The following is a 22,397-nucleotide window of genomic DNA, read 5'->3' as shown; positions in this document are numbered from 1 at the left end:
AGATGCTCAATGTCCTTGGCCATTAGAGAAATGCAAATCAAAACCACAATGAGATATCATCTCACACCCACCAGAATGGCCATTATCAACAAAACAGAAAATGACAAGTGCTGGAGAGGATGCGGAGAAAGAGGCACACTTATCCACTGTTGGTGGGAATGTCAAATGGTGCAACCACTGTGGAAGGCAGTTTGGCAGTTCCTCAAAAACTGAATATAGAATTGCCATACGACCCAGCAATACCATTGCTAGGTATCTACTCAAAGGACTTAAGGGCAAAGACACAAACGGACAGTCATGGGGTTTTACTGGTGAGGGTAGAGAAGCTCAGGAACATGGCTTAACTTAATTATTAGTCCGGGGCTCCCTTTCCTGCACTCCTACAAGTTCTATGCTCCACACCTCATGTCTCAGCACCAGGCTCCAGCTTTATCCTTCTCAGTTCCTCAGTTACTGCAACCAGGGCTGTCCCATGTGTTGCCAAAGCCTCTCCTAGGTGAGCTGCACTCCCAAATCGCCACCTCAGTCACCCTCTTTTCCTTCCTCTAACTTTTCCATGAAGATGGTGTAGTCCCGCATTACTCTATTTGGGCATCTTCTTGGAAGTGCTCAATTATGCCTTTGGTTCATTATACTGTCCCTGTCCTACCTCAGAGGTATATCAACCCTCAAGCCCTATGTCATAATTTTTTTCTCCCAAGATCCTGTTCATTTCTCTCTCCCACAAGATATCACTCTGGTCAATTATTATGTTGATTACATCTAGTAAGCAAGAACTATCAATTCTTCTAGATTTATTGTCAAGGTATTTGCATGTCAGGGGCTGGGAGATAAATCCAGCATGAACACAGGGGACTTCCACCTCAATGAAATTTTTTGGTTTCCCCTGGTGTGTGTCATTTGAATCTATGCCTTCTAAGTGAAGAATAAGGTGCTGCAATAGGCCCCTACTGTAACCCAAATGAGGCACAGCACCTAATTTTCCTATTAGAATTGTGGAGAAACCATATTCCTCCAGGGAATGTGGTACTCTGGCAAATTTACCAAATGAACAAAAATGCTGCTGGATTTGAGTGGGAACCAGAACAAGAGGAGGCTCTGTGAAGGGGGCAGGATGCTCTGCAAACTGCTGTGCCAGTTGGACATATGATCAAGCAGATCTTATGGTGCTGGAAATATCTATGTAAACTAGACTTTTCTCTGAAGCACTTGCAGGTGCCTCTAGAAGAATCATGGCACAGACCCTTAGGATTTTGGCTGAAAGCATTACCATCCACTGCAGATAAATATTTTCCTTTTATTTGATCCATGGTCTGGGCCTTTAGAAGCCTTCAGGCTAAAATATGAAATAATCCAATGTTTCATGTTTAAAGTGAGGATTTATCTGTAACTGACAATAAACTCAACTATGTTTCAGCCATATAAATACCTGGATAAAATATACCATTTAAACCACATTCTCCCTAATTCTTTCAGGATAAATCACTCCCAGTTTTGGAAAGGATACTTTAAAAAGCACATATGATTTTTACCTAAATTCATGAAGAAAAGTGAAACATGCTGCTCTCAATTATTGTTTGTCAGGATGGACAATAATAATTTTGTCATATAAAGGTTGGACAGAAATATAATTAGAGAAGAGTGAGAAGAACACAAAGATGAAATATCATCATGGGTTGGCATTTTATTCAGCAGTTACTTATATCATAGAGGTTGGAGTCACCATGTGTAGACCCACGGATGCAGTTCACAAAAATCAGAACACAATCATACATAGTGAAGGGTATAATGAGACATTCCACAAGCAATCCCCCACAAAGTTAAATACAATAGAGTTAAATAATTTACCAACACAAGAAATCAACCCTATTTCCACATTCAGTTTCTTATTCATACATTATCATTTCCATACCTAGTTATTTTCACATGCATTTCCAAAATGAATCCACAGGCAGAGGACAGAGAAGGGAGTCCCAATACATGGTGAGTGATTGTGTCCCCTAGTATTTCTCTATAGCCACAGCCTCAGCCACAGAATGAGAACAAGCTGAAAGGCATGAGTCCTGGAACACTGAGAACAGAAACACACCATCAATTGTAGGGTTGCAGAAGGGGCATTGAGAGATGTAGTAACAAAGACCGTGGAGGTAGAAAACAGATTAGTAGAAAAAAATACATCTAGAGCAAGGAAGAAGCTAATTATCTCAATATTTGAGGACTCATATTTGAAATCCATTAGGCAACATATGTTACTGAGCCTGAATGAGCTTCTCTTGACTCTTTGCTGAATTCCAAAGAGTGTCCTAATCATGGAATCCTATTAAGTTCTCTGCATTAATATTTCTTGGAGAGGCCTCAACGGGCTGCCTTAAGCTCCCTCAGCACACTCGAGGTGAACACTGGCAGTCATTTATGCCTCCATAAGTAACAGTCTGCTCTGTGTGCATTTGAATGCATTTTATCCTATTAAATTAACTTTCTCTAATTCAGTCACTTCCTCTGATGATGTTTCTTTGGTGAATTGTAAAGTGTAGAGGAACCTCATAGAACTTACAGGAAACCATTCTTTTGCCTCCAAATTGCAATTGCCTCTGGGTTTCAGTAGTGTCTGGTGGGTCCCAGGTAAACCTTAGCAGCTGAAACCTGAACTTGAAGTCCCACGGGTGAAGTTTGTGTTTGGGTGTTTCCTTACTGTGTGTTTCTTGCTCAGATGCACAAGGCCATTTACTCGGATCTTAGGCTAGCCAAGCTCAGATACAGGATGTTCTTGGCATGGTATGTGGACATGGTGAACTGATTCAGAACTCACAATATAGATTGCTCTATTATCAGGGTTAATTTGTCAGACCTAGCCCATTTCCTTTCTGTGAGCCTGGTAGATCCAGCTCATGAAGCAGCAACTGAGTATGAATGCAGAAACTACAAACGAAAGTCATGGAACCCCCTGGTTATTCCAAGCCTCAACCAGACTAAGCCAGTAGTACTTCACAATGAACACCTGCAGAAATTAGAGCATAGTGTTCATGAAAACTGTCATTCATAACTGCTGCTTCTATTAACCATATTTTCTCACATACCCAATAGCACTTCATTGCACAAAAGAAGACGTGGGAAATCAAAAAGGAAAATGCATCTCAGCCCAAATCCACAATTAATTGCCTTCACTTAGTCCCAGGAAGTGAATTGGAATACTTTTGAAACCCACTTCTGGAGGACTCTCTAATTCCACAGAGATGAGATTGGGCTCCATTTTCTCAGCAGAAAGAAGAACACTGTTGTATGTCCTCCCTCTCCGAAGCACATTCTTGGAGAAAACAGATGACAGTTCATAAGTTCCCACCAGATTCTGAGATTTAACCTGGTGGACAGAGGTGTGCTGTGCTTGTGGGAATCCTCATGTATAAACAGGAAACACCGAGGGCATTTTCAGTCTCTGCTTAAGAATCTTAAGAAGGAAGACTCTCAACCTCCCCATGGAAGGCCCTTTAATTATTGTGACCCTTAATCATGAACATTTGGCTCAAAGAGTCTACAATTATATAGAGTGAGAGCCACGGACTTTGCCAGGAAGTCATTCATTCCACAGCTACCCTCTGCACCTGGCCCTGGGCTTGGCCCTGCATTCAGTGGGACATAATGCCCCTCATAGCTCATCCACTTTCTTCCTCCCTGAATGGGCAGGAGAGCTCTGATTATGGGAACATCAACTCTGAAGAATCCCTCACCTCAACTCTATAAGAGTGATCTGTCTAACATGATGTTTTTCTCCTCTATCATAAACATGTTCCTTCTAGAGCTCACCCTCATTCATCATTCTGATATTCCAGCTAATTTCAAATAGAGAATGTAAAGACAGCACATGTTGCATGCAGGGAGCATTATGGAATGGCTGATCCACCATAATTGTATTCCACACAGCACTGCTTCTGATAAAGGAAGCCAATTCACAGCAAAGTATGGGAATGGGCACATGCTCATGGAATTCTCTGCTCTTAACATGTTCCCCATTATACAGAGGCAGTTGAATTGATGGACTGGTGAACCCAAAGTTCCAGACACACTCCCAACTCAGCCTTGAGGAAAATATGATCACTGCAGTCTTCTCAGGGAGTGTCCCTGTGCTAGAATCACCAAATCAACATTAGGAGAGTAGTGGATGAGAATCCAACAGGTATTTTTCAGGTAAAATTTTTGTACCATGAGAAATAATAATTTGTAACTGTGGAGAACATGTTTATTTAGTTGGCTCTCAAACTCAGCACAAATCTTGGCAGATTCTCCAAACAAGCCAGGGTTCCTGGACTCTGGCACTGAAAGGAGTTTATGAGAGGCCTCAACTCCTTCAGCCAATCCTCAACTCTAAGGATACTTTGTGCTTGAATTCCTCATCCTGGTGGAAGGGTACATCAAATTTGATGAATCTAATTATTCAACTGCCTTTGTGAAATACATAAAGAAGGAAAACCACAGCAATGCATATCAAAATATGTGTGTATGTAAATGACATTTGCATGGCTGTATATAAAAAGACAGAACTCCCACATTTATGGTCTTCAGACTTTGAAAATTATGTAAATATTGAGGACATTCATGAAATTCAATATGTAGTGTACCTGTTAATTTTAAATAAATTACATTTGCCCCCTCAAATTTCATAAAGTTATTCTCTTATGTTTTTTCTTGTATTTTAATGTCCATATGTAATAATTACCAAAAAAATTTCTCCTTAGACAACAGTGGAATGAATGAGCAAAATTTTCTGACCAGACCCCTTAGTGCCTGGAGGTGTCCAGTAGAAGTTCAGATTGCAGAATCTTGTAGAAAGCTAGCATTGCTTGGGGGTCTATGAAATTCTTGTGTGCACCCCCTCTGTTTCAGCCATGACAGAGTCCCTGCAGAGCATGGGCAGGTGCTGTTGTGATACCAAAAATCATGCCAGGCACAGAAGTAGACAGAGATTTATTGGGGGTTGTGAATAAGAGAGATTCTCCAGTGTTGGCTATCCTAGATGTTTAGGGCCTCAATAGCAACAGGGTGAATACAAAGAGTAATATATGATTTTGGAACAGTGACATCCCATATGTATGAGGACAACAGTTCTCTTTTATAGTCATTGAAGGAGTCTAAAATGGGGAGTTTGGCTATAATTAGTGTTTATAGCTTTGACACCTGCAATACAGTATTTACATTCATGGTAACATTCTTCCCAGTTCTGGAGACTGTTTTCTTGTTCAATCTTAGGGCTTTGCTACAGCACACATATTATGAGCCATTTAGGAGGGGCCCAGTGCTTTGATCGCCACATTCTGTATTCATCTTCAGGAGCTCATTGATGGGCTACTTACAACAAGGTCCCAGGGTGGGTTGAGGGTGTCTGGAATGATGCAGTTAAGACACACAAGAAAGAGTCTTCGAAATATTGGTACAACCACTCAAGAGATATGTCCTAGAACTTGCTGCATCTGGAACGTACAAAGAGCTGAGGGCCCAGTCGTGTATTACTGAGTGAAACACAGTAAAGGGACACAAAGCTTCCCTGTGAGTGGCCTCCAATGAGCTTCCATAACCCCAAAGCTATTTGATCAGATGATGACTGAGGTAGGTGATGGGATATTAATAATCTGGAATCTTCTCTAAAGGAGTGAGTTTCCCCTTTTCTCCTTGTACCATCTTTCTCACCAGTGAACAGTATCTCTGAGGATTACTGGCGAAATCAGGAGCTGAGAGCAGTGTGAGGTGCTTTGTTGCCTATAGACTCTGTTTGAAACCAGATGAGTCTGACCAGAACTGCAGATAATAACCAGCTACTATAGTGATACTGACCACAACTGTAGCTCAACCATCCATGGACATGATACCCACCAATGACAGTTCCATCTGACATCTACAACCATGAACCTGATTGCTCAGGACCATAATATGTGCTATGTTTGTACCATAAATATGTACATTGCAGGGAAGAATTTAGGAACCCAGGATGACTAAACTGGAGGACCAGGCTCACAGCATCATTGAGCCCAGTTTCTCAGACAGAAGCACTTCAGGGAGCTCAGCAATACAGAGTCGAGGGTCCAGGACAAGGACAGGCCAGTGGGAGCTCAGGAACAAGCATTCCATATACACAGAAGAGTGACCGGTTAAGGGAGCTTCAGAACATGGTGCAGAAGTGAATGATCAGGGGAAGTGCAGAAGAGCTCAGCACCACAGAATTCAGGTACTAGTGTGAGGTCTTTTGTAGAGGTAGGATAAGTGAGCTCCCTTTCAGAATGTGGGAATTATTCTCATGACTTCTCTTTCATCAGGATTCAGTAAACCTGGTCATGAGTCTATTCCTTGGCTTAGCATACAACATAAGTGAAATTTCATTATTGCAACTATATTTGAGTAATTTTTTGATAAAGAAAACCTATAAAATTATGTGAAACAAATAATATACACACAAGTCCATCAAAGTGCATCAATGAAAGCAAGTACCAACTTCATAGTCAATGGACTAAACATGACAATGTGGACATATGTCAGATATAAAGAATTCCTATTGACCTTCAACACAGTTTCCTCAGAGTTAAAAATTCATTCCACATGTGACTTCATTTTCATGCCTGCATCTCCTTAAAACAACTTGATGTACAGATTTTATGAATGATTATTGTACCAGGTACTTACCTTATAAGAAGAATTATGATATTTTCCTTAAATCTGAAATAATGCTATAAAATTTTGTGACTTAGGGTCGAGGCCAAAACATTTAGGATCATGCTCCTGCCTCACCAAATTGGAAATAGGTGAAAGATGAATTTCTTACCATATCTATTCTTCAATCCTTAACAAATGTTTTTGCATATCCAGACTTTGTTATGTTGTTTCAAGGTGTTTTCCTGATATGAAAAATTAGAAATCAATATTCAGAGATGAGTTTCTAAAGATCTCTCTCTATTCATCAGAATAAATAGAGGATAAGTGGTTTTGACCTGCCTGAGCTGACACATGTGACATAGTAGATGCAAGACCATGGCAAGTAGTTTTGGCAATCATTGTGGTGTGTTATAAGGACACACAGTTATTTTTGGATCCCATGGCAGCTTGCACTACTAATAGCTGTAATGAAAATATCTGACTGCGCTGAAATGCTATTAAATTTTAATCTGTGAATTGCAAAGTAAGGAATTACATCAACAAAGTGGGAATGGAAAGATCAAACCCTTTTCTCTCCACTGATACTTCAAAAATCAACCAGAATCCATAATACCTAACATGGTCATGGAATGCAGAGTTTTATGTAGCCCACATATTTGGAATATATGTGTATAAACACATGCACAACCTAAAGAATCTAATCCCTTGGAGTAGTCACACAGGGTCCATATTTTCAGAGCCATTCTCAAACCTGGAACCCATATTATTTCTCATTCAATACATTTCATGTTTGAAAGTATGAAAAGAAACAAAGATTGTTGTGGGGACACACCAGAGAGAGGACTGTGCTCTCCCATTGTGCAACCAGCATCCTCCTCACTTTTTGTATCTAAGGCATGGACCTCCCCTCATCTCTTTTCATTTTACTGAGAGCTACTTCCCAAATGCAAATCACCACAAGGTCAACAGATGAAACTACAGCACACATTTACTTAAATTCAGGTTCCCTCTCAGTCTGGAAAAGATTTCCTCGCCATCATGGTCCTCATCCAGAAGAACATGAAAGACTTGTGGATCATTCTCCTCCTGGTGGCAGGTCCCAAATGTGCGTGTCTCAGCAAGTAAGACACAGAGGTAATAGGGAGATGGATCTGAGCACACGTCTCACTGTGGTTCTCCTTGTTCCCAGGTGTCCTGTCTGAGGCATAGTTGCAGGAGTCGGGACCTGGACTGGTGAAGACATCGCAGACCCTGTCTCTCTCCTGCACAATTTCTGGATTCTCTTTAATTGACTACTATATGAGTTGGATTCTCCAGTCTCCAGGAAAAGGACTGGAGTGGATTGGCCAGATAAGTAAAACTGGAAGCACAAACTATAAACCAACTCTTCAGTCCCGAGTCAGCATCACCAGGAACACCTCCAAGAACGAAGTTTATTTAAAGCTGAATAGCATGATAACCAAGGACACAGGCACCTATTACTGTACAAGATACACAAGGAGAGGAGGTCAGGGTAAACCCAAACACAAACTTCCACTGCAGTTACAGTAGCGGAGGGCTGCAGGAGGAGCTCCTGACCACAAGAGGGCAGGGTGTGCCAGTTTTAGAGTCAATGCTTGTCTTATGTATTTCTGCCTCTTGTTTTGTTTCTGAATTGTTTTGACTATGCTGATTTCGTGTTCTATTGTCTATCTCAGAATCACCATTTTGCAGCTTAAAGCTGTTATTATGCAGGGAGGAGATGGGAGGTGGTTCTGGGCGTACCTTCCAAGGTCAAAACTGTCTCTATTGCTTTCTATTGGAAATATAAGTGTAAAGCTTGGCTATAGAAGCAAAGGAAGATACCTCGGCAATTTTAAACCATGTATTATTTTCAATAGAAGAGATAGTAATTTTTTTTAAAAAAGCAAAATTCCATACAGAAGGTGAAAAAAATATTAACTGTAATAAAACAATCAGCACATATTTGAAATGGCAAAACTAACAGAATTATTAGAATTGTTAATTAGATGATGGCATTCCTGAAAACATGGCATAAATAATAATCATTTGAGGAGCATTTTGAATTACTGTGCTTAAAAAATATTAGAAAGCTTAGATGAAACAGAAACATTGAGAAGAATACAGACAATTATAAACTGAATCAAAAAGCAATCTATAATCTCAATAGATGTATTACAAATGAAGAGATTGAATCAGTAATCATAAATACCCATGAATAAAAGCAAAAAAGGATATAGGTATACAGTGCCATTCTACTTTTCATTCAAATTAGAATGCTCCACAATCCTTCAAATTTGGAAGCATTTTTCCCATCAAAACACAAGAGAAAGAACACTTCCCCACTCACCATAGGAGGCCACCAATTAGCTGAATTCAAAGGAGGAATGAATCATTAGAAGAAAATACAATAACATACCAATACCTCTTCTGAATATTGAAAAAAATTACTAGACCAAACACTGAATTGAAAAATAGAGTAAAATATAGCAATTATCAGATGTCATAAACAATTGGCATTTTTCCTAGATATGCTAGGTTCAATTCCATGCATCAATTAAATCAATATGATATCTGAAATCCGTAATACAGCAAGTAAAATTGCATGTGATCTAAACAGAGATGAGGGTCCCAAGGGCATGTACAGATAGGAACTGAGGAAGAATTTCTGGGCCTTGTTTTGGATATCCAGATACTTCACCATTAACTCTTTTCTAAGAATGTCCATGTTTACCCCAGAATCAAATAGAGGTTTTTATTTATGTGTTATTTTAACTATTATTATTTATGTTTATATAAATATACCTATATGTGTATCTATATGTATATATGTGTGTGTGTGTATATATATTTATTATTAAAAAATTCTTAAAAGTTTTGATACTTTCTTTGGTATGGTGCATTTATGCCACACAGATCAAGCACGTTTTCAATGCATAAGTTTGAATTGGATTGAGGCAAAAAATAGCAGACTCATAACATTTTGTTATTTTTCATTTTCCAAAGAGCAGCAATGATTCCACTTAGATTTAATTTTCTTTCTTTTATTTTAATTATTTTTGGATCTATTAATCAATCATTTATTTGTGTTTGCTTTTACCTAAAGTTTTCTTGTATTTCATATAATAACGTGTCAGGCTCCACACACTTAGTTTTCTGTGAAGCCGGCCGGGTGATGAGGAAGAACAAAGTCACACTCCTAATCCTGCCTGAACAATCACAGGTTTCTGCAGACATGGCTGACGTGACGTCCTCTCATGGAGACACGATCCTTTCAGACATGTGCTTGGACCACATGTTCCAGGCCATCCCTGGAATCTGAGGTCATTGCATCTTCCTCCACCCCACCTGGCACCTACGGGTGGGAAATAACTCTCACCTTGGTGCAAGATGACTTAAGGAATGAAAGTTCCTGACGTAGTGAGTATCCAGGTGCCCCTACTTGGATCCATCCTAGGGATGAGGATGCCTAATCTGAACATGAACGTCACCTGTGTGAAAAATGGCTCCTTGTCCTTTGAACATTCTGAATTTCAGCTTCCTGGGGAGAGGCTGGTATATGCAGGCAGAATTGACCCTGTGGGAATAGCATTGAGAGAACAACCAACAGAGCTCACATGACAGCCTGACTGGGCATCCTGCAGACCTCAGTTCAATATCATATGAGCCACTGAGACCTGAGAATACAAGTGTGCATACTGCTTTGCTGTGAAACACCAGAGGCCCCAGGGTATTGCAGTAGACACAAAGATCTCCCTGCTGGGAAGCCCAGAATAGGTGGGCAGAGGAATCTATCCTGCCCATGGGGCACAGGGACAAGGTGCTACAGAGGGAAGATGAGGAGGTTTCTGATTGAGCCTCTCTGTTTCCTCCCACCAGGAAGACAGAGATCCACGGAACACTCTCCTGTGCTTGCTGTTCTGATTTTCTTATTTTTCTCAGAGCAACCACACAGGGTGTAGTCATGGTTCCTTTGACTTTCACAGAAAATCCAGACAGAGGCAGATGTGGCCTGGATTATTTTTTAAGGGAAATTTTGCTGGATGTAGAATTCTTGGTTGGCAGTTTTTCTCTTTTAGAATGTTAAATATATCATACCAATGGCTTCTTGCCTCCTGGTTTCTGTTCAGAGAAAAACATAGTCTTATTGAGCTTCTTGTTTATTCAATGGATTGCTTTTCTCTTGCTCCTTTCAAAATTCTCTATTTCTCTTTGGCATTTGATGATCTGAGTAGTAAATGTCTTGGCATATATCTATTTGGACCTGTTTTGTTTAAAGTGTGCTGCAATTCTTGGATCTTTAATTTTATGCCTTTCAAAAGAAATGAGTAATTTTCGGTGATTATTTCCTCTATTAGTCTTTCCACTCCTTTTAGGTTCTTCTCTCATTCTTGTACACATCACATATGTATTACTGTGCTTCATTTTGATGTTCAGTTGCCTGAGACCCTGCTCATATTTTTTTGCATTCGTTTCCCTATATTTTCTTTTCTGTGTTACATTTCAGATTTCCAGTCATTTTGTTCCCTAATCCTTTATTCTGCTTCTTCAAATCTATTATTGTAGATTTCCTTATTTTTCATCTCTTCCCCTGGGCCTTTCATTTTCCAAAATATTGTGATTTTTTTTCCAAAATTCAAGTTTTTCTTTTTGTTCACCATTTTTTTTTATATCTTCCATCAACTCTCAGATTTGATTTTGATGAGCTTTTCCATTTCTGATCAAACATCCTGAATTGGTAGTTTCAACACTGTATTTCATTTGAAGTGTTGGTTTTTCCTTTGACTGGGCCATATCTACAATTTTTCTAGGATGTCTTGTTACTTTTTGCTGACATCTAGACATTTGAGTTTCTTAATTAGTTTACTCTGGTGGTTTTTTCACTCTTTTATCTAAGATGTTCTTGCTGGGTGGCTTTGTCCTGTACCTGTTAATTGACCTTGGCTCAACTTATTCTCAACCTGTGGCACATAGATTATGTCTAACTGGTCAGCATTTTTCATTTCATGGTTTCCTATTTCTTGCCCTGACTATACAGAGACTTTTTTATTGAGGAAGGCCTTTTATGTTATAATAACCCCACCCAGACTTTCTTTGACCACCTATTCCCATGTTTTATGAGGAAAGAGTGGCCAGCATCAGTTTTCCATGACAGTCAGACCAAGTAGAAAGGAAAACTTTCCTGCAAAGCCTTTAGACTCTGTGCTTTTCCTATCCTGCCCAGCATGTTGCACTTACCTTCCTTCAGCTTCCTATCAGTATAAGGAGATAGGAAAAGCACAGAGTCTCCCTGGATAGGATATTTGAGTAGACTCTCCCTGTACTGGGCATGGTTGAGACAGAGATGAGGTCGTAAATTGGCTTGAATTGCTTCAGTTTCCCAATCTCCTTTGTCTGAATACCTTGAAGGAAGGATTCCATGTGATCTTGGCCCCACTCTTTTTTGTGGAAAATACACCATTTAGTGAAAAAACTCCTGTCACCTGACAATTTACTTTGACTCTCAGACAAGCTTAATTCTGCCCTTGACTGAGGTACTGCTAGAGCCTGAGAGTGCTTCCAGTTCTATCTAATGAGTTGTTAATGAGTAGGAAAAAAAAGCCATTTCAGAGCCAACCCCTACTCTTTGGGTTTGTATAGCAAGAGCTTAACTCGGTGTGTGGTCGGCTATGGCCCTCTTTTGCATTTTTTTTTCCTGTCAGTCCTGCCGCCCCTCTTTCATGCCAGTATCTTTAATGCTTATTCCAGGTTTATCTGTGCTGGGAGCCTATTTTCAATGGTGAGAATTTGTTAATTCCACAATTGGAGCTTAGTGGGGCTCCGAACTTGCTGCTAGTAGAGCCTGTTTCCTTTCTTACTGGAGAAGTAGCCTGCTGTGCCCATGGTGTTAGGGCACTGGCCTGGGAAATAAAGTTCTATGTATGCTTCCAGTCATTCCATCTGGTCCAGATTGGTGGACACTGTGTGTCCAGCCTATTCTTTCTGTTCCAAGTATTTACTAGCTGTCCTGGAGAATGAACAAAGTTCCATATATCACTAGGTCATCATCTTGAGCCACCTCCTCAATGCATCACTTCAGGGAAAGGTGGTGAACTACATTCCCATCATAACAGGTGCTGTCTGTGTATACAAGTCCACCATCCAATGGATGCAGATTTATTCTCTGCAGTAACCTCTGGTTGTGATGGAGAATCAAGTAGGCACAATTGGGTTTGATGGCCTGTGAAGGCATCAAGTCTTCTAGGTCTGACACAGAAAATTTAATTGGGAAAATAAATTTAAAAAACCTTCATTAGTGAAAAATCTCATATAGCCCATCAATGTATCTCCATTGTGAAATTAATAAGGAAATCACAGGGGCATGTAACCACCGAGTATGAGGACATCCACAGAAATCTCTTGGTTTCTAGACAAGTGCCAATAATCCTGGAGAAAACACACTAAAGTGCATAAGTTCACACCAGTTTCTAAGAGTTAACCTGGAGGAAATAGGTTTGATTTGATTGTGGGAAGCCCAATCTATAAACAGGGAATCCTGTGGTGTTGCCAATCTCTGTTTAAGAATCTTAAGAAAGACGACTGACTGGCTACATTGGGAAGGTCCTCTGTTTGCCAAGAACCCAGAATTATGTAATGTTATATTATGTCGAAGAAATTATCGTTGCACAGAGGTAAAGGCTCTAGTCATTTGAAAATAAACTCTGAAATCAGGAGAATCCTTCACCCTAACCCCACAAGATGAATATGCCCAACATTAGCTTTTTCTTCTTTCTCATAAATATTTTTCTTGAAGACCTCATCCTCATGCATTACCTTGACATTCCAACTAAACCCACATGGATAATATTGAGACAGAACATATTGTATATAGGGGAACTTGTGCAGCATCATGGCATTCCACACAACATTATTTCTGACCAAAGAAGCACTTCACAATAAGTGAAGTGTGAGAATGGACACATATTCATGGGGTTTTCACATCTCACCATGTTCCTCATCTTCCAGAAGCAGCTAGAATGATAGAATGGTGAACCCAGGGATCTATGTTTACTCCCTACTCAGCCATTGAGAATTGCAGATCATGGGAAAGTTCTCAAAGAGTTTATCTCCTCCAGAATGGACAATAACTGGACATTATCAGACAAGTGGATGAGAATTCTCCAGGCAGCCTTTGTGTAGAGCTTGTGTTCTGTGAGAGAAAATCATTATTTATAATGGAAAAGATCATCATTTATTTGTTTGGCTCCCATACTCACCACAAATATTGGCAGATTCTCCACACATGCCAGAATTCCTGGACTCCAGCACCAACTTGCTCAGCACATCCTTCAATCTCAGGATGCATAGTTTTTGAATCCTGCATCCTTGAGGAAATGGTGCACTAAACTTGAAAGATTTTAATTAATCAATTGTCTTTGTAAACTACATAGGGCAGGAAAACTACCTCAGTGCCTATTAAAATGCATATGCATATAAATGTCATTTGCATGGCTGCAAATGCAGATGCAGAATTCCCAAATCTCTTATTATCAGACTTTGCAATTAATTTGACATTTTTGACATACATGTAATTTTATATATACAGCATCTTCCAATCATAAAATTGGCATTGATGATCCCTCACATTTCTTAAAGGTATACTCGTATGTCTCTACTTGTATTCCAATGTACATATCTCATAAAAACCAAACAAATGTTCCTCTCTAGAAAACATTCCACTTACTGCACACAATTTTTTGATCACTTGTCTTGTTCCTGGAGTTTTCAAATGTCATATGTAGATGGTGGAGTCTGGGGGAGACTTAGTATTGGTTGGAGGTCACTGAAATTCTCTTGGGAATCCACTCTATTTGAGCCCAGATTGAGTTCATGAAGAACAAGTGTTGGTGCTATTGTGAGACCAAAAATAAAACCAGACACAGAAGTAGACATTGATTTTCTGGGGCTTTTGAACAGCAGAGATTTTCCAGTTGTGGCTATTCCAGATATTCAGGGCCCTCCCAGAAATAGGGTTAGCATAAAGAGTACTATATGATTTTAGAATGACATTTAATATATATGAGGACATCGGGACTCTTGAATAATAATTCAAAGGGCCTAAAACCTAATGCTCTTCTATGATTAGTGTTACGACTATGATGCAATCAATGCAATATTAGTGTTCATGGTTACATTCTTCTCACTCTGGAGAGAACTTTACTTTCCTGACCTTATGCCTTTGACAATAGTACATTTGTTATGGGCTATTTAGGAGGGACATAGTACTTAGGCTGTCAGGTTCTGGTTGCATCTTCAGTAGCTACTTGATGAGCTATTTACAACAGGGTCATGGGGGTAGAATTTGTAATGATGGATTTAAGACACATTACAAAGACTCTGTGAAGGGCTTTAAGATAAATCCTAGAACATGCTATGCCTGAAATGAACAGCATGAGAGCTGAGGACACGGCCATGTATTACTGAGTGAGACACTGTGAAAGGATTCAAAGCTTCCCACAGAGTGGCCTCCAGAGGGCTTGTACAGTCCCTAAACTCCTGGAACTTTGGAATACTGAGCCAGGGGAGGTTAGAGAAATCATCTGGTGTCATCTCCAATGGAGTGTGTCTCCCTTCCCTCCTAGTACATTGTTGTTCACACCAGTGGTCAGTGTCTCTGAAGATGCCTGGAGAGTTCAGCAGCTGAGAGCAGAGTAAGCAGTTCTTTGGCCTACAGGCTTTGTTTAAAACCAGAGGAGGCTGAAATGTGACTACAGGTCCTGGCCAGCCCATACGGCTATACTGACCACAACTGTGGCTCAGCCATTCACAGCCATGATATCCACCAAGGACAATTTCAGGGGCCACCTACAACCAAAAACCTCAAGAACTAAATATGTATGATGTGGGACTCATATTGCAGGGATGAAAGTAGGCTCTGAGAATTATGACACTGGAGTACTAGGCTCATAGGACCATTGAGTCAAGGCAGCTGCAGGGAGCTCAGCAACACTGAGTCCTGGGAGCAGGACCAAGGCAGATCAGGGGGGGCTCAGGAACATGCAGCCCAGATACACAGAAGAGGGACATGTGGAAGGAGATTTGGAACATGGAGCCAAGGTATAGGATCATGGAAAGTGCATGTGGAGCTCAGGATTTTAGAATCTAGGCACCAGTGTAAGGATTTTTGTAGCAGAAGCATAAGGGAGCTCCCTTTCAGCATGTAGGGATTCTTCTCACTTCTTTTTTATCAAGATTCGGTAAAGTTGGTCTTGAGTCTGTTCCCTGGCTAAGTGAAATTTCATTACCACCTATATTTGAGTAATCTTATTCATAAGTAAAAGCTATAAATGATGTGAAACAAAAATATGCCCAGAAGTCCAATGAGGTGCATCAATGTAATTAAATGCCAACCTCCTAGTCAAAGCACCAAACACGGAGATGTGGACATATGTCACCCATGAAAAATGCATATTGACATTCAACACAGTGTTCTCAAACTGACAAAATTTATTGCACAAATGGGCTTCATTTTCCTGCCTGCATATTCTCATAGCACCTACATGCATGGATTTCTGATGTCTCATGTACCAGGTAATGTTCTAGTAATAGCTATTATGATTTTGTACTTGAATCCCAAATAGTGCTTTATACCTTTGACACTTCAGTGTCGAGGCAAAATCATTTGGCATTATGTCGCTACCTCATTAAATTGGAAAAAGTATAAAGATGAATTTCTTACCATATTTTAAAAATTTTAACAAGTATCATTGCATATCCAGGCTTCAAAAGTTGCTTTCAAGTTATTTTTTGATATGAAAAGGTAGAAAAAAATGTAGAGATAAGTCTATCATAACCAAGTGATATTCATCAGAGGAAATAGAAGGTAAGTAGTTTTAACCTGTCCTAGCTGCACACATATCACATAAAAGATGCAGGACAAGGACAAGCAGTGTTTACCAATGTTGTGAGTTATGAGGAAACACACAGGCTCTTCCTGTTGGGTATTATACAACTAACAGAGGTAATGAAAATAACTGATCACACTAACATCTTACAAAATTGCTAACACATGAAGTAACAACTGAGGAATTACATTGACAATGTGGATATGGTTGTAGCAAGTCCTCTCCTCTCAACTGATATTCTAAAAATTAAAGAATCCATAATAACTAATATGGTCAAGGAATATATACGCATTATATAGTCCAAATACTTGGAATTTATGCATATAAGCATACACTATTAAATGCATATAATCCCACAGAGTAGAGGCAGAAGGATCATTTTCCCAGAGCCATTCTTGATCCCAGGACCTATTTGATTCCTCACACAACACATTTTCTGTTTGAATGTAAAGGAAACAAGGATTGCAGTGGGGACATACCAGGGAGAAAACTGTGTTCTCCCAGGGTGCAGCCAGCATCCTCCTCACATTTCACCTCTAAGACAAGGACTTCCCCTCATCTCCTTTCATTTTACTGAGAGTTACCTCCCACATGCAAATTGAGTCATGGCCAACAGAGGAAACCACAGCACACATTTACTTATATTCAGGTTCCCCCACAGTCTGGAAAAGATTTCCTTGGCATCATGGATCTCATGCAACAGAATGTGAAAACCTTCTGGGTCTTCCTCCTTTTGGTGGCAGCTCCCACACATGGGTTTCTCAGCCAAAAAGAAATAAAAGTAATAGGGAGATGGACCTGAGCTCACGATTCATCGTGGTTCTACTTGTTCCCAGGTGTCCTGTCTGAGGCACAGTTGTGAGAGATGGGACCTGGAATGGTGAAGCCATCTCAGACCCTGTCCTTCACCTGCACTGCTTCTGGATTCACTTTAACTGGTTACTATGTGAACTGGATCTGCCAGTCTCCAGGAAAAAGGCTGGAGTGGATTGGGTTAATAGAATATGATGGAAGCACATACTATAACCCAACTATTCAGTCTCAACTCTGCACCACCAGGGACAGATCCAAGAATGAAGGTTATTTAAAGATGAGCAGCCTGAGAGCCAAGGACACAGGTACCTATTACTGTGCAAGAGACACAGTGAGAGGAAGTCAGAGTGAGCCCACACACAAACATCCCCTGAAGTTACAAAAGGGACAGGAATATAGGAGGCAATCCCAACCACTAAAGGGCAGGCTGTGCCTGTTTTTATGTCTGAACCTGTCTTGTCATGTATTTCTGCTGGGTGTTTTATTTTCCCAGATGCTTCTGACCATGCTGCATTCCTGTTCAGTTGCTTATTTCAGAACCCCTCTTCTGGAAGCTGGGACTGTTATTACTCAGTAAGTAGGGGGAGGTGGTTCTGAACATACTTGCCATGGAAGAACCTGTCTCCTCCTATTCTCTATTGGAAATAGAAATTAAACCTTCATTATAGAAGCAAAGACAGACATATTGACGGTTTTGAGCCTAGTAGTTATTTTGAATAAAGAAGTAGCCTTTTTAATTTTACTTATTTATTTATTTCCATGGGCAGGCACTGGGAATTGAACACAGATTTCCAGCCCAGCATGTGAGAACTCAACCACTAGCCACCATTGCCTCCACAAAACAATGTCATTTATAAAAGCAGCAAAATTCGTCCTGGAGATGAAAAGAATAATAGCTGAAAAAAAAACCACACAAACAAACAAACAATCATCTGACACTTGAAATGATGGAATTATCAGAATTATTAGAATTGCTAATTAAAGGATGGCATTCCTGAAACATTACAGAAATAAAAATGATTATCAGGAACATTTTAAATTATTGTGATACAAAAGTTTGCTAAATTTAGATGAAACAGACAAATTTCAATAAATATACAGACTGGTCATTGGGGATATATATGAAATTCAATTTTTACTATTTGTGTCAATCTTAAAATTTTCATAGATGACCCTCAAATTTCTTAAAATTATATTCTTATGTCTCTTATTAAATTCTAATGTCCATATCTCACAAATACAGAACCAAAGTTTCTGTGTGGACAACATTCCACTTAATTAACACATTTTATGACCAGATTTATTAGTGCCTGGAAGTGTCCAATGTCATTTGCAGATGCTGGAGTCTGGGAGACACCTAGTACTGCTTGGGGGTTTCTGATATTCTCCTAGGCATCTCCTCAATTTGAACCCAGACTGAGTTCCTGCAAAACATAGGATAGTGTTGTTGTGAGACCAAAAAACCCACGGTACAGAAATACGCATTGGCTTACTGGGGTTTTAGCAGATGAAATTCCCCAGTGTTGTCTGTTTCAGATGTTTAAGGTCCCACCCACAATAGGGCGGGTATAAAGAGATTTAAGAACAATTAAATCCCTTATGTATGGGAACATCAGGTCTCTTGTATGATCATTAAAGAGGCCTAAAACCTAATGCTTTTTCATGATTAGGGTTTATGACTATGATACAATCACTGTGATATTTACATTTATTGTTACACTTTTCCCACTCATTGGAGATCGTTTACTTTCTTGAGCTTAGTCCTTGGCTAGAGCATATTTGTTATGAGCCATTTAAGAAGGACCTATTGCTTGGGCTACAGCATTGGAGAATCACTTTCCATAGCTAATGGATGGGATACTTAAAATATGGTTTGATGTGGGTGATGGGGCAATCTGGGTTGATGGAATTAAACATGTACACAGACTCTGTCAAAGTCTAGTCCAACATCTCAAGGGATAAGGATTAAAGCATGGTGTGTCTCACATGTGCAGTCTGAAACCTAAGGGCACAACTGTTTATTACTGATTCAGACACTGTGAAGGGACTCAAAGCTCCCCTGCAGTGTGCCCTGCAGAAGACTTGTATGATCCCAAAGTTCCTGGATCATGTCAAGACAAAAGCATGGTAGGAGATATCTATCATCTGGAGTCATCTTTAAGGTAGGGTGTTACTCCCTCTCATCTGGTACGCAGATTTTCTCAACAGTGCTCAGTGCCTGAGGATGCCTGGAGAGTTCAGCAGTTGAGGGGAGGGTGAGAAGCCCTGCTGCCTACAGACTCAGTGTGAAATTAGAGTAACCTATGAGGGACTGCAAATACTTGTCAGCAAATACAGCCATACTGACAGCAATTGTAGCTCATCCATCCATGGCCATGATGCCCACAAAGACAGTTCTAGCTGCCAAGTACAACCCAAAACCTGAATGTGAAGGACCATAAATATATGCTATGTGAGACTCATATTGCAAGGAGTAAAGTAGGAACCAAGGAGTACACCACTGGAGGACCAGGCTCACAGGATCATTGATCCGAGATTCCAGGACAGAGGCAGCTTCAGGGACCACAGCAAAACTGGTTTCATGGACCATGACCAGAGCAGGTCATGGTGAGCTCAGCAACATGCAACCCAGATATATATATATATATATATATATATATATATATATATATATATATATATATATATATATAAGAGAGACAGGTTAAGAGAGCTTGGGGACAGGCAGACAAGGTACGGGATTCAAGAAGGCTGAGGGGGAGCTCAGACTATAGAATCCAGGGGGCAGTATGAGGGTTGTACTCGATATAGTATAAGGGAGCACCCTTTCAGCATTTGGCGATATTTTTTAGTGCTGAACTTTCATTAGGATTTGGTAAAACTGGTCTTGAGTCTGCTCCTTGGGATGATATACAAGCTATGTGAAATTTCATTACTGAACTATATTTGAGTACTTTTCTTGATTAATTAAAGCTATAAAATTGTGGGAACCACAGAATATATAAAGATGTCCATCAAAGTGCATCAATGTAACCAAATGCTAAACTCTTAGTCAATGAACCAAGAATGGAGATGTGGACATATGTCACCTATTAAAAATGAAACTGATTTTCTGCACAGTGTCCTCAAACTGACAAAATTTATTCCAAATGTGGGCTTCATTTTCCTCCATGCTTGGACTTCGAATGTCTCCTGTACCAAGTACTTACCTTATAATATGCATTATGATATTTTCCTTAAATCCCCAAAGTGCTATAAACCTTTGTGACTTTAGTGTCCAGAAGAAATCATTTGGGATCACATTGCTAGCTCACCAACTTGGAAACAGGCTAAACATTAATGTGTTACCATATTTATCATTTAATCTTTAACAAATATTATTGAATATCCAGGCTTCCATATGTTGCTTTCAAGGTATTATCATCATAAGAAAAATTAGAAAGAAATATTCAGAAATGAGTCTATCAGAACCTGTCAATTTTAATGAGAAGAAAGGAAAGGGAAGTGGTTTTAACCTGGTCCAGTTGCCCAGGTGTTACATAAGAGTCAGGACCAGGGTAATTAGTGTTTTGCAATCATGGTGGTGAGCTATGAGGACACACACGAGTCCTTTCTTGCACCCATGGTCAATAGCTGCAACGAAAATAACTGACAACTTACTAAAATTTCACACAGAAGTAACGACTGAGGAATTACATCAGCAATATAATGTATGGAATATACATACACACACACAATCAAATGTATATAATCCCTCAGAGTAAGGGCACAGGTATCCAGAGCCAATTTTGATGCTAGGACTCATGTGACAAATCATTCAACACACTTGCTGCTTGAAAATAAATTTAAGGGGCATTGCTGAGGGGGCACACCAGGAAGAAGATGGTGCACACCCAGGGTGGAGTCAGCCTCCTCCTCACATTGCCCTTCTAATAGAAGGATTTCCCCTCATCTCCTTTCACTTTACTAACAGAGTTACCTCCCAAATGCAAATTGCCACGTGGCCAACAAATGAAACCACAGCTCACATTTACTTAAATTCAGGTTCATCCAGGGAAATAGTTCCTAGGAATCATGGATACTATCCACAAGAACATGAAAGCCTTCTGACTCTTTCTCTGTCTGGTGGCAGTTCCCAAGTATGAGTATCTCAGGGATTCACACATAAAGGTAACAGGGGGATGGATCTGAGCACACAACTCACTGCATTTCTTCTTGTCCTCAGGTGTCCTTTCCCAGGTGCAGCTGCGGGAGTCAGGACCTGGCCTGGTGAGGCCATCACAGACCCTGTCCCTCACCTGCACTGTTTCTGGAAGCTCTTTAACTAGTTATAACTTGTTCTGGATCCGCCAGACTCCAGACAAACACCTGGAGTGAATTGGAGCAATATGGGTTGAGGGACACACAAACTCTAACCCATCTCTTCAGTCCCAAATCAGCATTACCAGGGACACTTCCAAGAATGAAGGCTATTTAAAGCTGGGCAGCATGGCAACTGAGGATACGGACACATATTACTGTGCTGGTAGCACAGTGAGAAGAAGACAGGGGGAACCCAGACAAAAACTTCCCCTGCACTTCCAGCAGGAAAAGGACTGCAGCAGGTGCTCACATCACCAGAGGGCAGCCTGTGTCTTTCCTTGAGCCAATGCCTTTCCTGTCCTGTGAATCTGTACCGTTTCCCCCCAGATGTTTTCTTCCTTGCTGAGCTTGCCTTCAGTTGCCTATTTCAGAACCCCTCATCTGCAGGTTAAGGCTGCTATTGCTCAACTAGAGGATAGAAGTTGATTCTGGACATACTTTCCATGGAAGAACCATATATTCTATAAACCAAATCCTGGATTTGGAATATAGAATTTGGTAGATTTTAGAATCTACCAAAGCTTGATTATAGAAGCAAAAGAAGATATATAGGCAATTTTGAACAAATTATTATTTTCAATAAAGAAGTAACCATTTTTAACTTAAGAAAAAGTGTATTTTGGAGTTGAAAAGAATTGTAGGTGAAATTAAAAACTCAGCAGACATTTGAAATGACAGAATTATCAGTATTATTACAATTGC

At 40.0% G+C, this 22,397-nt stretch overlaps 1 pseudogene; it reads left to right on the top strand.

Annotated features, from left to right (window-relative positions):
• LOC143675580 (uncharacterized) overlaps window positions 1-21,710 on the top strand; it is a 28,821-nt pseudogene extending 7,111 nt beyond the window's left edge.
• Window positions 21,711-22,397: the final 687 nt, after the last annotated feature.

This window comes from Tamandua tetradactyla, chromosome 3 (genome assembly GCF_023851605.1).
Source record: "Tamandua tetradactyla isolate mTamTet1 chromosome 3, mTamTet1.pri, whole genome shotgun sequence".
Lineage (NCBI taxonomy): Eukaryota > Metazoa > Chordata > Mammalia > Pilosa > Myrmecophagidae > Tamandua > Tamandua tetradactyla.
This window is presented reverse-complemented; position numbering and strand designations above follow the sequence as displayed.